The following is a 14,356-nucleotide window of genomic DNA, read 5'->3' as shown; positions in this document are numbered from 1 at the left end:
TTAAAAAAAGAGGCCCAGCAGGTGAAAGTTAACTACGATTATTCATTTGGTTACCAGAGTTACCATGGCATAGGATCTTAGTTTCCTAGAAATGATAATGCTTGCAGCGCAGCAAACCCTAGCGCCTCCGGGTACTGAGCCTTTCTTAAATCAACAAAATCACGTAACACTGTCAGTTAAGCAATGTTGAACTATTTTTATCTGGTCATCTCGGGTTCTCGGTGTTGTCCAGACGACTGACAAAAATGGGTAATCTTTTCAGCATTGCTTGTTATCCAGCGGGAGAAACTCCCATAAGGAGACCCCACAGTGAACCCCAGCAAGGACGCCTAAACACACACACAGACGTCTCAGCCTGAAATAACCCAGAATGAGTCAGGCCTAGGTGCCAACAGGACCTTTTACTTGTTTTTTCTTTTGCACCTTCCTTATGCTTCTTTGACAGAATGTTTGTTTGCTTTTAGGGACTAAGTTCAATTTTTCAAGGAAAGTTCTAGTACGCGTGTATTTCGTGGCAGCGATGGAAGGAGAGAGGTTGCAGAGAAGGGACAGGATCTCAGGAGGGGCCAGAATGAAGCTCCCGGGAAAGAAGCCCACTGCTTCTCAAGTTACCATTTGTAAACTCTTTACCCGGTTCTGTTTGGGCTATTGTCCCGGGTAAATCATCCATTGAAAATCAAGCTCTTCAGCTCATTATATATTCTTCATTTGAGGGGACCAGAACCGTTCCCGGAAACCTGGTCTGGGTGCTCATGGCCTGCGCACACACCTTGCGCATGCCTCCGTGGGCTTGTCACAGGGAAACTTCACTTTTTAATGTTCTCTTACATGGCGCACACGTATTGCAAGTGGCCCTTTCAGCTTCCTGGCGGCGGCGATGAGAGCCGCGGAGCAGAAGAGCCTTGCGCTGCTCGGGGTCCAGGGAGGGCCGCCCCTCAGCCACCCCAAGGCGAGCTCGGAGCGCCTGCCCCGCGGTGGAGAGGTGTTCACCAAAGCCAGCCGCACTCCGGCCTTCGGAGACCAAGTGAGCTGCTCTTCCCCCCGCAGGCCTCTCTCTCTGCCTCGCCGGGAGGCAGGAGTCCCCTTTTGGCAAATACCACGAGAAACTTGCACAAAAGAGACTTGCAGGCAGTTCCTTCCCCTCAGGTTTTCAAATGGCTGTTTCTATTCGCCTTCCTCCTCTCTTAACCCTCCGACAGAAAACCCTCAAACTCACGGCGTATGTCTTGCCATAGCGATAGGGTGATAGAGCCATCCGTTTGGAAACTGGAAGAAAAAAACAATGATTTTCCTGAGGGAGAATGTTCATTTATTTATATGTCTCTAATGGATTCGGTACAAACTTGTGCTGCCTTTCCTTTCCTTCCCACATCTAAATAAATTCAGGTCCCAAAGCATGTATGTAGGTGTCATCTGTAAAAAAGAACATAATAATAATTAAAGCCAGAAAAAAACATGGAACAAAACCACACCAAGAGAACCGATTGGAGTCCATATTTAAAATACACAGGACTTCCACCTTTTTATCCCTGGAGATTCATCGATCTCCTTCTGTCTACTGCGTCCTGACTCGGCGAGTGCGTATGTTTTCTCCCCTTTCCTTAAGAAAGCGGAAGGCGAGGGCTGTCTCTCTGTGGCACTGTGGTCTAAGTGACCGCTGTTGTGGAGGAGAAAAGCCCACGAAGCTTAAAAATTTTGCAAAGAGAAAACAATCCTCCTGCAGACCACCGTAAATAAAATAACAGCAGTGGGGTGATTTGCAACCATGTAACGGGCTTTTGTCTGGGTCCATTTCTCGGCGCCTCGAGGGCTTCTGTGTTCCTTCTCCACGGGACCCCGGTGTTTCGCCCTCCATCACAAAGGCGCAGGGCTTGAGCCCCTCCTCCAGCTGTTCGCCCCCAATCTTGCCCATGCTGAGGCTTACTTACAGCAGACTGAAGAGTTCCAGTGGGGTGCAGGGCACTGCAATTTAGGATTTCTGCAGTCCAGGGTGAATTTTCAGGAGTGCATCGGAGAGGGGAGCCAGACTTAAAAATAGCCTTTACTCATCTGATTAACCATTTCACCGCTGGACTGGTTTTTGAGGCTGGGCCAGCAGGCTTTTTTTTTTTTCCTCTAGCAAACACCAAACTTGCTACAGCTGCTTCTGACAGTTTGTGTAAAGGCAACACTTCTCTAAGTCTGGGATAACGGCCCAGTAACTCTTAGGAATCGTTACAGAAAGAACTGTCAGAAAAAATTACTGTACTCTTTTCCATACCGTGTTTTGAGGGTGGGGACGAGGGGAAGGGATTAGAGAAGGAGAGGGAGAGAGGGAGTGACAGAGAGAAGGAAACGAGAAATCTGTTGCCCAGAGGAGAGAAGAAGCCACTTGTTCTGGTTTGTATTGATCTTATTTAAGCATGGGGAGAACTGATGAGTCTGTGATTATTTTAATGACCATGAAACCTGTGCATTCAAAGAGATAAATTAAGCTGTGTAATCACCTTCTAAGTAATATCAAAGAGCCATAAAAGGACTAGGGGGAGGAGTCATTGAGGAGTAGTATTTCCATCAGACAGGGCACCGCAGGCAAAGGTAAACCAGGGGTTGAAGTCTTTCCCGGGAGAGAAGAGCCCCACGTTCAGTACTTTGTGGCCGTGACCTATAGCGAGGAAGGGTAAGGCATTGAAGCAATACTTGTTTTTCTTTTTGTATACTGGCAAGGAAATGCTGATGTTGGAGGCTGGTGGGTGGTTTATAAAGCAAGTGAAACTGTGGAAGTACAACAACGCACAGTATGCAGAGGGAACGAATGGAGTCAGAGGTTGTGTACCAACCGAGGGCTATTGTGACAACATGCTTCACGTTTGAATAGTAATGAAAACACACTTGGTTCAGCCGAAGGACAAACTTCTGATCATCTTCAATAATGTGACATTATTGGAAAGGGACATTATAACCTATGTGATGGCTTGTCTAAGGGACGAGACTAACCAGTGAGAGACGCCGACATGGCCCTTGGGGCTAGCAAGAAAAGGAGTACACCTATACACTCAGAGGTGACCAGCACGATGACACCGTTTTAGATGAGCTGCAGTCCGCTGATGACGGCACTTGTGATGTTAATGACCTTTCATAGTTCACAAACCAGCGCCGCTAAGAGGAAGAGCCCCGACTCTGGAATCTGCAGACGCGGTTCCCCATCCTGGTCTTGCACTGTTATTTGTCTAACTCAAGACAAATTGTTCATTGTTTCTGGGCCTCAGTTTACTCATTTTCAAAATGAAGATAACATATTCTGCCTCCTCTGGTTGCTGTGTATTTGGGCAGGTGCTCAATCATCATAGCTGTTATCATTAACTATATCACTCTAAGTAGATAATCTTTGTGAACCCCAGGAAAGTAAAACAATAAAAAAAAATGGAATCCCATCAAACCATGAGGCTTCTGATCATGAATTTGCCATTAATCAATCTCTGCTACCAATAGAGTTGCCCGATAAAATAGGACACCCAGTTAAAGTTGAAGGTCAGATAAACAATAGAGATTTTTTTTTTAGTGTAAGTATATCCCATGCAATATTATACTAAAAAAAATTGTTGTTCATCTAAAATTCAACTTTAACTGGTCATCCTGTTTTTTTTACTTTCTAAATCTGGCACATTAACTACAAACAGTAAAGAGCTGAGTATATTTAAGTCCTACTGAGGGAACATGAAGGAATCATTACTTAAGAAGGTTTTTACAAATTATTAATAAATGAGGGCCCTGGCCAAGTAGTTCAGTTGGCTAGAGCATTGTTCCAATACCAAGGTTGTGGGTTTGATCCCTGGTCAGGGCACATATAAGAATCAACTGATGAGTGAATGAATAAGTGGAACAACAAATCCATGTTTCTTTCTCTCTCCCCCCCTTCCCCCCCCTCCCTCCCTCCCTCTCTCTAAAAATCAATACATTAAAAATGAATAGCCCTAGCTGGTTTGGCTCAATGGATAGAGCATCAGCCTGCGGACTGAAGGGTCCCAGGTTCTATTCCGGCCAAGAGCACATGCCTGGGTTGCGGGCTCGATCCCCAGTAGGGGACGTGCAGGAGGCAGCCAATCAATGATTCTCTCTCATCATTGATGTTTCTCTCTCTCCCTTCCTCTCTAAAATCAATAAAATATATTTTAAAAATGAATAAATTTTATTATTAAAAATTTTAAATATCCAGACCATAACTTGTCACTAAAAGAGGGAAAAACAATAGCCGTTTTCCCATTGTACAGTTAGGAAGCGGCTTTTTGTTTTTATTATTCTCTCACCCAAACCATGGCAGAGCTGCTTCTGGGTTCCGGCGACCAGTTCTGAAGGACTACTCCTAGGCCTGAAAGGAGTTTTGCTTTGCCTGTCCTCTGTCTCCAGCGCAGGGCTCCACGGAAACCTGGTTGTGCAGATAGACCTGTGGAGCTGATAATATGCTGGCAGATAAGACACCCGAACTGAAGTCTTTGTCAAAAGGAATGGCCTTTCCAGTACGGAGGCAACATGTAGGTAAGGGAAGGTGTATGTCCCGGAAACCTTTATGTCAGTGGAGTATTTTTGTTTGGGTCAATGTAAAGTGAATGCTACTATGAACATGTCTATGACATTTTGCATTGGCTTAACACATGATATTCCTTTGTTATTTTGTGCCTTCCCAATAGGGTGACAGGATGGGGCCTATCACAGTACCATAAAATTCAGAAAGTTACATGGACAATAAAGTTAATGCTATAAACATGAGCTTTGAACCCCTAATTCCACGAGAAGCTCCCTATGGATGGAGCATGTTAATAAGGACTTCTGATTTCACTTCGTCAACAAAAGACACCATACTAAAGTTTGCTTTCACACATATTTACTTGGCTTTGTGGTAACATGGTTGATAAGATACAAGCTTACATGTAAATTCTGAGATGAAAAAGAAAAAAGATTCCAAAAATAACTTAAAATGAGAGTTTTACTTTAGTGTTTAAAAGTATGAAAAAGCTTTAATGTTTCAGTTTTTGCCTCTATTACTGTTCCCTCATTCATCGCTGACACAAATGTGTTCTCAAGTTTTAAATTTTATGATATCCCAATATTTATGCTAATGCCATACATCTCTTTAACCACTTCTAAGTACATTTGAAGGACTGGTTGGTTTTGAAATGCTTTGTAGATGTCATGAACCTATCAAAGTCCCTGTTTCATCTTAATTTAGAGTTTAAAACAATGTAACAAAAAAAAAATTGTGAAAGCAAACAAAAAGCCAAAAGGAACATTAGAACAATGCATTCTCCTTGGAAGGGCAGAGAGAAATCATGGGGAATCGGGCCAGCTGATTTCTAGAGGACTCCAGCTCTCAGAGTGACTTTGCTGGGAGCGGCCGCTCACTGGTCCTGGCCATTACATGTCAATCTGTCAAACCAACAAACAAAAACACCACAGGCTTTAGCACAAATGGCATATGACAGATGCAGATGTGCCTCCCCAAAGAAGCCTTTGCTTTTTCAACACCTGCAAGAATTCCAAAACAACTGGCATGCCTTCCACTCTGCCACAGCCCCTCTCCTGACCCTGAGCTCGGAGAGGTGAAGGAAACATGCCTAGAATGTCCAGTATTCCACTCCCACTGGGAAGAGCAGTAGGGGGCTGATGAGGAGCGAGTACAGTGCTGATATCGCAATGCCATGCACCTGCTTTGGATGTAAAAAGAAAGAGTTTATTACAGAAATTGCAGCATTTTTTCATCTCATTGAGTAGTCCTGAGAAATTCAAGTGTTTCCCTTTTATTAGGTTTACCCATCCTGAATTGAAAGGGCTCATTGAGATTGCGCCCCCCCCCAGCCCCCCAACACAGGTATACTGTCTTCTTTTCACGATTAAATTGCTTTCCACATTTGGATTTGGGCAGATGAATAATCTGCAGGACTAGTTGCAAAGTAGTGTTTCTTAGATACCTGATAGCCACGCAATGAGATTCAGTTTCTAACTTTTAATTTTCAAAAGACAAGCATTCCCCCAAATACCTTTCTATTCGATGAACACTTTTCTGGCTAGGAAATATACTACAAAAGAGACGCCATTCATTCCCGGGGAACATCCTCGCCGTGTGAATGTTAGCTGGTATCTTTTGAAGTGCCATCCTTATAAAACCAGTACTCTACAACAATGGCTAGCATACATTATTTGAAGGCTAACCGTTGGTAGAGAAAAATGGCATTTTAACCCCGCGATTTTGTTTGCCAGCCATTTGGTGGTATTTTTCACCTCTCCCTTAACAACAAGCTGTTCGAATACGCGTACGCATAGCTACCAATTAGAATCTCTTGGGTTAGTCGTCAAACTATAAATATAGATAGCCACCACTATGTTATCAGAAAGAATGTCAGCAAGAGCAGGCTGCCCAGTAGCAAATTACAAAGTTTTGGCTCCCAAGAATGAGATGCCTTGTTTGCTCTTGCACACTGCAGCTGCCTCCCTGCCCCACCCCCCCTTTGGGTGGTTTATTACACACAAGCTACGAATGAATGGGAGCCGCTGTCTTACAGTACACCACACTTACAGGACTTATCTCTAGGCCTACCACAGATTTGACTGATCAACAGCAGGGCACCGCCATCATAATTCTTCCTAGAAACGGGAGTATAAAAAGGGGTTTGTTGGAGGTTGGCTGGGTCTGCAGAGAATCCTGCCCGCAGGGCTTGCCGATGCCATCACTAGCTGTTATGGTCTTTGGCCTAATAAGGTACAGAAACAAAGATTGTTCACTGATTCAAGAAGACGAAAGCACCCGAATGATGGAAAGTAGAGGCAGCAGGGCACACATCCAAGTGGGATTAAGGCCGCAAGTGCAACTTTATAGGGCTGTCTGGGTGGCAGAATAAAGATCTGCAGCTGAAAATCCAGTTCAAACATAATTTATTATATGTCATTCATAGTTAGAGGTGGCTGTCATTAGCAGTTAAATTGTTGCATTATGTCCCACTGATTTTGATAAGTATTTTTGTAAGCGTCTTACATGTGACCATAACTCAGAAGCAGAGGCAGAAGGTAAACAACCGTCTGATAAGTAAACTGACTTAGTGCTATCTAAGAAATATATCTGGAAAAGGCCATGGTACTTCCTTTTTGTTCCATCCTCTGCTTTCAAGTTACACAATGTCTTGAATGTTTCTTTCTTTTCTTTTTTTTAAATATATATATTTTATTGATTTTTTACAGAGAGGAAGGAAGATAGAGAGTTAGAAACATCAATGAGAGAGAAACATCCATCAGTTGCCTCCTGCACACCTCCTACTGGGGATGTGCCTGCAACCAAGGTACATGCCCCTGACCAGAATCGAACCCGGGACCCTTCAGTCCACAGGCCGACGCTCTATTCACTGAGCTAAATCTGTCAGGGCAATGTTTCTAAATCGTAGTATTTCTCTCATTGCAGTAAAATTTTACAATTTGTGCCCTGGCTGTCAGTTGACTGGAGCATCATCTGGATGCACCAGGGTTACAAGTTCGATCCCCAGTTGGGGCATATATAGGAATCAACCAGTGGGTACATGAGTGGGTGGGACAACAAATTGCTGTTTCTCTCTCTCTCTCTCTCTCTCTCTCTCTCTCTCTCTCTCTCTCTCTCTCCCCAATTAATCAATCAATAAATACATTTTTAAAAAATGTTACAATTTGCATCACCTATGCTTTTTTAAACATTCAGATAAACATCAACAAACTAAATATGCCCATTTCCCAACAAAACAAATACATTAACTCTGTTTTATGTAAGAGGAAATTTCAGCTTGGGGAAGTCATTGGCCCCAGTCCTAAAGTCATTAAATAATCTAGCTGAGAATAAAATTCTTTCCCAATGTTGGCAGCATAGCAAGACAAGCACAGAAACAAATACATTACAATATTGAATTTTTCCCCTCTGTGTTTGGATCCCAAATTATGCTGGACTTAGAAACACAGGTTATTGAAAAGCTATTCCCACAATGAGTCCTGCACATTTTGAAGTCATTGTACAGTAGTTTCTTGTCTGAAAGAGAGAAGACTATACTTGGCTGAAGGTTCACTGTATATAAAAGAATTATATGTCCTGAGATACAATAACTTAAAGTCAATTCAACTGACTTTTATATATATTTGTAGTTTGTGAAATTTTTACTATCTTAATACTACTTAATAGGATGTGGCAGGGTTAGAGAGTGTGGGTATGGGAGCGTATAAATATCAGTCTTAATAGAGCCAGATCATGGTTAATCAAGGGTGTACCATCTAGGAAGACCAAAAGTCAAACATGGCAGTTTTTTCAAGTAATAGCCTCCTACATAGCCAAATAGCAAGTCATCCTCCCTATTCCTCCTTCTACCACCATGTATTATGTATCCTGATGTCAAACCATTTAAGCATTTAAGATTGGTGTCATGATTTTAATAGTCTCTTTAATACCTACGACAGTGCCAGGCTTACTATTTTACTTCATCTTTTAGTGTATTTCTTGGTATCTCTCGACCTATGCCCCCTTTTGGATGCACATAAACATGTAGTTGCCTAATGCTTATTTCAGAAAGCAGAAAAGTCTTGTCGTGGACACATGACATAAGGACCGCTGTATTTGTAAAGCTATTCTACATCAAATGGGAAAATCTGAGGTAGGACAGTGTTAAACTAGTTCTCTGAACTGCTACTTACTAGCTAATGACCTTGTGCGAGTCACGAAACTCCTCTGAGCTTCATTTTGATCATTTATAAAATGGGTATATATTACATGCCTGTCCCTTCTGCAAGCCTTGTTTTATATTCAAGGATAAGACATTGGCATTTGCTTTGAAGCAGAAACACCCGGAAACAACCTAAATGACCAACAGGAGACTGGTTAAAGACATTCAGGCCCAACTCTGCAGTGGGATATGATGCGGCAGTTACAGAGTGAAATAGACCTATCTGTGTTATAAGTATGTTTCCCAGACATATTATGGAGTGAGGAAATACATCTAGTAAAACCTCATTTGTTTAAAAAAGTATATATGTGTATTCATAAGAAGAGTAGCTAACCCTTATACAATGCTTACTCTGTGCCAAGCACTGCTCTAAGCAGTTCACATACAGACTCACTTAATCCTTACAGCAACCCAATGAGACAGTACTGCGTCATGCCCACTTTTATAAATGAGAAAACGGAGAACATACATGTGGTGACTAGTAGGGACCGGGACTCAAACTCTCACTGTCTAGATTCAGAGTATATGTTTTTGTTTTTGTTTTAAAAAATATATTTGTATTGATTTCAGAGAGGAAGGGAGAGGGAGAAAGAAATAGAAACATCAACAATGAGAGAGAATCATTGATCCACTGCCTCCTGCACACCCCACACTGGAGACTGAGCCCGCAGCCCGGACATGTGCCTGGACTGGGAACTGAACTGTGACCTCCTGGTTCATAGGTGGACGCTCAACCATTGGGCACACTGGCCGGGCTCAGAGTCTATGTTCTTAACTATTATATATTCTTCTATCTATCTATCTATCTATCTATCTATCTATCTATCTATCTTTCCATCCACCTATACATCTTTCTTTTTATCTGAGATCTGGAAGGATACATACTTCTGGGGAAGTGATAAAGAGCACTTTCTCTTTTTATTCTGCATATCACTTTCACTTCTGCTTCTATAAACTTTTGTATTGTTTGCAGTGCCATAGTCACTGGTGCTGGGGATATCTGATATCCAGCTCCAAGAGTTATAAAGGAAAAGCTTTAAAAATGAGTTGTCCTTAAGTGGGTGCTGAAAGCAATGTCAATAATTTACTTTGGGTGGAGCCTTAAATATGAATATTGCTCTTATCTTTGAGAGCAGAAGGCATGACATCTTTTCCTTTTAATTTTAACACCTTTCTCTTTCAATAACACCTACAGTATCTCCATGAGCACTCAAAAGTTTTATTTATTTACTGAAAAGAACCTATAATTGAAAGACTTCTATTAGGTCAGGGCTACAGTTTGAGACTATGTAACAGAAGAAAGTTAAACTGAAATTAAAGATACGGTTCCAGACAGCTAACCGGTGCTTTATCCAACATGCTTAACCAGCCACAGATAAGAATGAGTGTTTCTTTTACCCTTGCAAACACTCCCATCCATCCACATTATTTGCTCATATTTCACTCTAATTTGGTGTTCGAGACATTTCAACCCATTCTCCCTGTAAAATATTCCTGGGGCCTGGATTTCTGAGCTTTAGAGCTAGGATTTAGTTTCCACTTGGCTTGAGGTTTCATATTAGGAAGATTGACACTCAGAACAAACACTATCGCTGGACTCTCATGCTCTACATCACCAAAAACTTTTGTACGAGTTTACTATTTTGATTATTACAGGATGACTCTGATGCTGCTAGAATTTACTTAGGGTGCCTTTATTCCCAGTTTATTTGCCTTTTAATATCTTTTTATAGGAAAGTCTGAGGTCGTTCATATAGTTGGTTGATAATTTCTGATTTCAGGATATCTCTGTGGGCTTTTAAATATATTTCTAGATTTTCATTCACTTGCATAAGCACAAATGTAGAATGTCTGAATGGCAGAATTTAAAACTGACATTTTCCATTCACTTAAAAGTACATTTTTTAAGATGCAGTTGTTATTTGAAACTCCGAGAGCAAGTGATACATAAGAAGTGACTCATGAATAAAAAGAAGGGGAAAAAAAAGAAAGAAGTGACCCATGAGTTATCTTTGAAAAAAAAATGACTGATTTTCCATAAGTCTTCATTTTAATATTTGAAATGTTATTTAATAAACATGAGAAATAGATATCTAGATGAAGATACTGAGAAACACAGAGGTACCCAGATCCAGGAATAATCTAGTATGAGAAACACTACATTTCTCACACTTACTTTTCTCTTTATTGAATTTTAACTATCTTTAAAAGAAGTGTTTTTATTACTAGTAAAATATTCTCATGGCACTTATGATGACAGTATTTCCTGAATGAATAAAGTTATTGATTGCCTATTAAAATAGACAACATTAGGCCTCATTTTGTGTTATTCTAGAAACTTCCTTTTAAGTCCATTAAATAATTTTCGATGGTACACTACACAATTTCACTTCTCTACCTTTCTCTTCCATCTGGAATATGGTCCCATATGTGTCTATCAGAGTCCTACCCATTCTTCAAGTCTTACTTTCTCCAACAAGCTTCTCCAGGCTATTCCATATTTTCCTAGCTATTCGTCCATACCTTTACCAGAGTTTATTCTGAAGAGACACTTGTGTACATGCTAATTTCTCTTTCCTGAGGAGCTGGGCCCAAATCTTTTTGTATTTTTTAATTCCAATCTCTACTTCCTCCTAACACCTAGCACAAAATTCCAGGATGGCAGGGATTTAGTCTTTTCATCTTTGTAGAAACTGGAGGAATGCCTCATACCTACTATTGAGGTAGCCAATTGTGCTCATTCGACAATTACCAACAATACTCAACACAACTTTTGGTTTCTCTAGTATATTAAGTCCTGTAATCATGAAATGTATCTATCAGCACTCAAATATACTAGATATATTCACAAGATTGAGAGACATAAAAAAATCTAGTATTATAGAAACTAATACCCAAATAGTTGACTAAATTTTTCACTATGCATTGTGATTTCCTAAATAGACATGGATATATACTTTTCCTTTCAAAAGAATACAAAATATTTTTATGCATGGTTGACTTACTTAAAAACTTCATTAAGAAAAATTCTTGTACTATTTAAAATTCTATTTTGCCAAATTTATATTAATTGGTTCACACTGATAATAGCTTCAGGAGAGAGAGAGAGAAAATATCTTTGTTTTTGTTTGTTTGTTTGTTTGTTTTTTAAGGGATAACTTTTTTAAAAAATTGATTTCAGAGAGGAAGGGAAAGGGAGAGAGAGACAGAAACATCAATGATGAGAGAGAATTATTGACTGGTTGCCTCCTACATGCCCCACACTGGAGATTAAGCTTACAACCCAGGCATGTGCCCTTGACTGGAATCAAACCTGGGACCTTTCAGTCCATAGGCCAACACTCTATCCACTGAGCAAACCAGGTAGGGTGAGAAAATATCTTTGATATGACAATATATTGGGCAGGTGTGACTTAAAAGAAAAATGAAGAATCACTGATCTTTATCCTTTCCAGCGCTAGCATGATACTTCCATGTACTTACATACAAGTTATATGTGGCAATTTGACAACATTTCTTTTCGGATTTCTGAAATAATTTCTCTTCTTCTTCCTGCTCCTCCTCCTCTTCTTTTTCTTCTTTCACAACATGATATGGTTACATGAAAAATAACCAATAGTTTAGATGACTTATAAAGACTATAAAGACAGCAAAAGGGAAATTGCCAGAATCTATTACATTAAAAGTTGATCCCGAGAGTATAGGGGGGAGTAAATGATGATGGAAAAAATTAAAAGAAAATAAATTCTAAAAATTTAAATTAAAAAAAGTTGATCCTTCAGAATTGGGTTTTGGTTGTCGAGAAGTTTTAATATTATACTTGCGGGTTCTCTGACTTGTTTTAAGTTTAGCTGGAGTGTTTTGTTGTGTAGCATATCAGTTGACCATAATATATTGCATTAGATAAATCCTTTTACTCAAGATGTTCTACATTTAAAAAAAAAAACTACCTAAAATCTCAGGAAGGAGAGGAAGGAGAAAAGGAGGGAAGGAAGGATGGAAGGAAGAGATGAGGGAGGGAAGAGAAGAAAAGAAGAAAGAATGAAATAAAGGGAGAAAAGGTGGAACATTTGGCAGCTACTAAAACACACATGGCCCTGGCTGGTATGGCACAGTTGTTTGAGCGTTGTCTCGTGCACTGAAGGGTTGCTGGTTCAATTCCTGGTTGGGGTACATATCCAGGTTATGAGATCTGGGGCATGAAAGAGGCAGCTGATTGATGTTTCACTCTCACATCCATGTCTCTCTCTCTCTCCCTCTCTCTCTCTAAAAACCAATAAAATATCTTGAACAAAGCAACAAAACCCACAACAACAAAAAACAACTTGAACAAAATGAATGGGGTAAGTAGTAAAAATAATAAACTTAAAAATTTCAGAACATCTAAACAAACATATCAATGTTAATATAAGTCCTTATTTTTGCATTTCTTAATTTATTTTTAATTGATGAGAAAGAGAGAGAGAGGACATTGATTTGTTGTTCTACTTATTTATGCATTCATTGGTTGCTTCTTGTATTAGCCCTGACTGGAAAGCAAACCCACAACCTCGGCAGATCCGGATGGCACTTGATCCACCTGAGCTACCCAGCCAGGGCTCTGCATTTCTTAATTTGCAAATTAGTAGAGAAGACACTAGACCAGTGATGGCGAACCTATGACATGTGTGTCAGAAGTGACATGCGAACTCATTTTTTTGGTTGATTTTTCTTTGTTAAATGGCATTTAAATATATAAACTAAATATCAAAAATATAAGTTTTTGTTTTACTATGGTTGCAAATATCAAAAAATTTCTATATGTGACATAGCACCAGAGTTAAGTTAGGGTTTTTCAAAACGCTGACACACCGAGCTCAAAAGGTTCGCCATCACTACACTTAGATGTTTGAATTTTGGGCTTGATCATTTACGTCCAAATCAAAATCAACAATCTCAGTCTAATGTCATATTGTAATTGAAAAACTTTAGCACAAAAAAATTGTTAAAATATATGCCACTATTGATACAACCTCACAAATGCAACTTCCAACCAGAGCAGTTAGCTTTTCTAGACTCTTTCATTTTTCTCTAATCCTAACAAGCTTGACGGGATTTGTCTGGCTGCCAGCATAATTCAGGAGCAAAAGCCTTAATTTTACTATATATAAAATGACTAATTTAATTGTATACAATTTAAGAATAAAAAGCTTAGAATTTCCACATTAACAGCCACACTACCTACATTACATAATTAAAACAACATAATTAAAAACATAAGAGAATCACATGGTGTTATCTTTTGTATTTCTTGACTTCTGTATGGTTACATAGATTATGTCAATATCAAGTTAACTAAACCTTTTTAGAGTATTTTGCAAACTTTATTTTAATATGGAGAGTAAAAGCCCAAGAGAAGCAAAAGTAGTTTTATACAACTTTGTTTATCCAAACTTGTTAAGATGTTAAGAGATACCAGCCTAAAAACTAGTAGGGCAGGGGCTGGGGAGTGAGAAAATTAGGAAGAGTACAAACTTTCAGCTATAAGATGAGTAAAGTCTGAGGATCTAAATTAAAACATGATGACTATAGTTGATAACTCTATGTTAAAAAATTGAATTTTGTTGAGAGTAGAACTTAAATGTTCTCACACACACACACACACACACACAAAA

General features: G+C 39.8%; 1 long non-coding RNA gene across 2 annotated transcripts in view; it reads right to left on the bottom strand.

The window, feature by feature from the left end:
- Positions 1–384: 384 nt before the first annotated feature.
- LOC308516763 overlaps positions 385–14,356 on the bottom strand; it is a 58,215-nt gene continuing 44,243 nt past the window's right edge. The window contains exon 3 of one of the 2 annotated variants that reach the window (XR_013995779.1): positions 385–1,266. This is a non-coding gene — a long non-coding RNA (uncharacterized lncRNA). Of the gene's footprint in view, positions 1,267–4,846; positions 5,404–14,356 lie in introns of those variants that run through there. The other variant, XR_013995780.1, reaches the window with a different exon arrangement.

The sequence above is a fragment of the Myotis nattereri genome, assembly GCF_964212035.1.
Source record: "Myotis nattereri genome assembly, chromosome: 3".
Lineage (NCBI taxonomy): Eukaryota > Metazoa > Chordata > Mammalia > Chiroptera > Vespertilionidae > Myotis > Myotis nattereri.
Note: the sequence above shows the minus strand (reverse complement) of the source record. Positions and strands in the feature narration are given on the sequence as shown.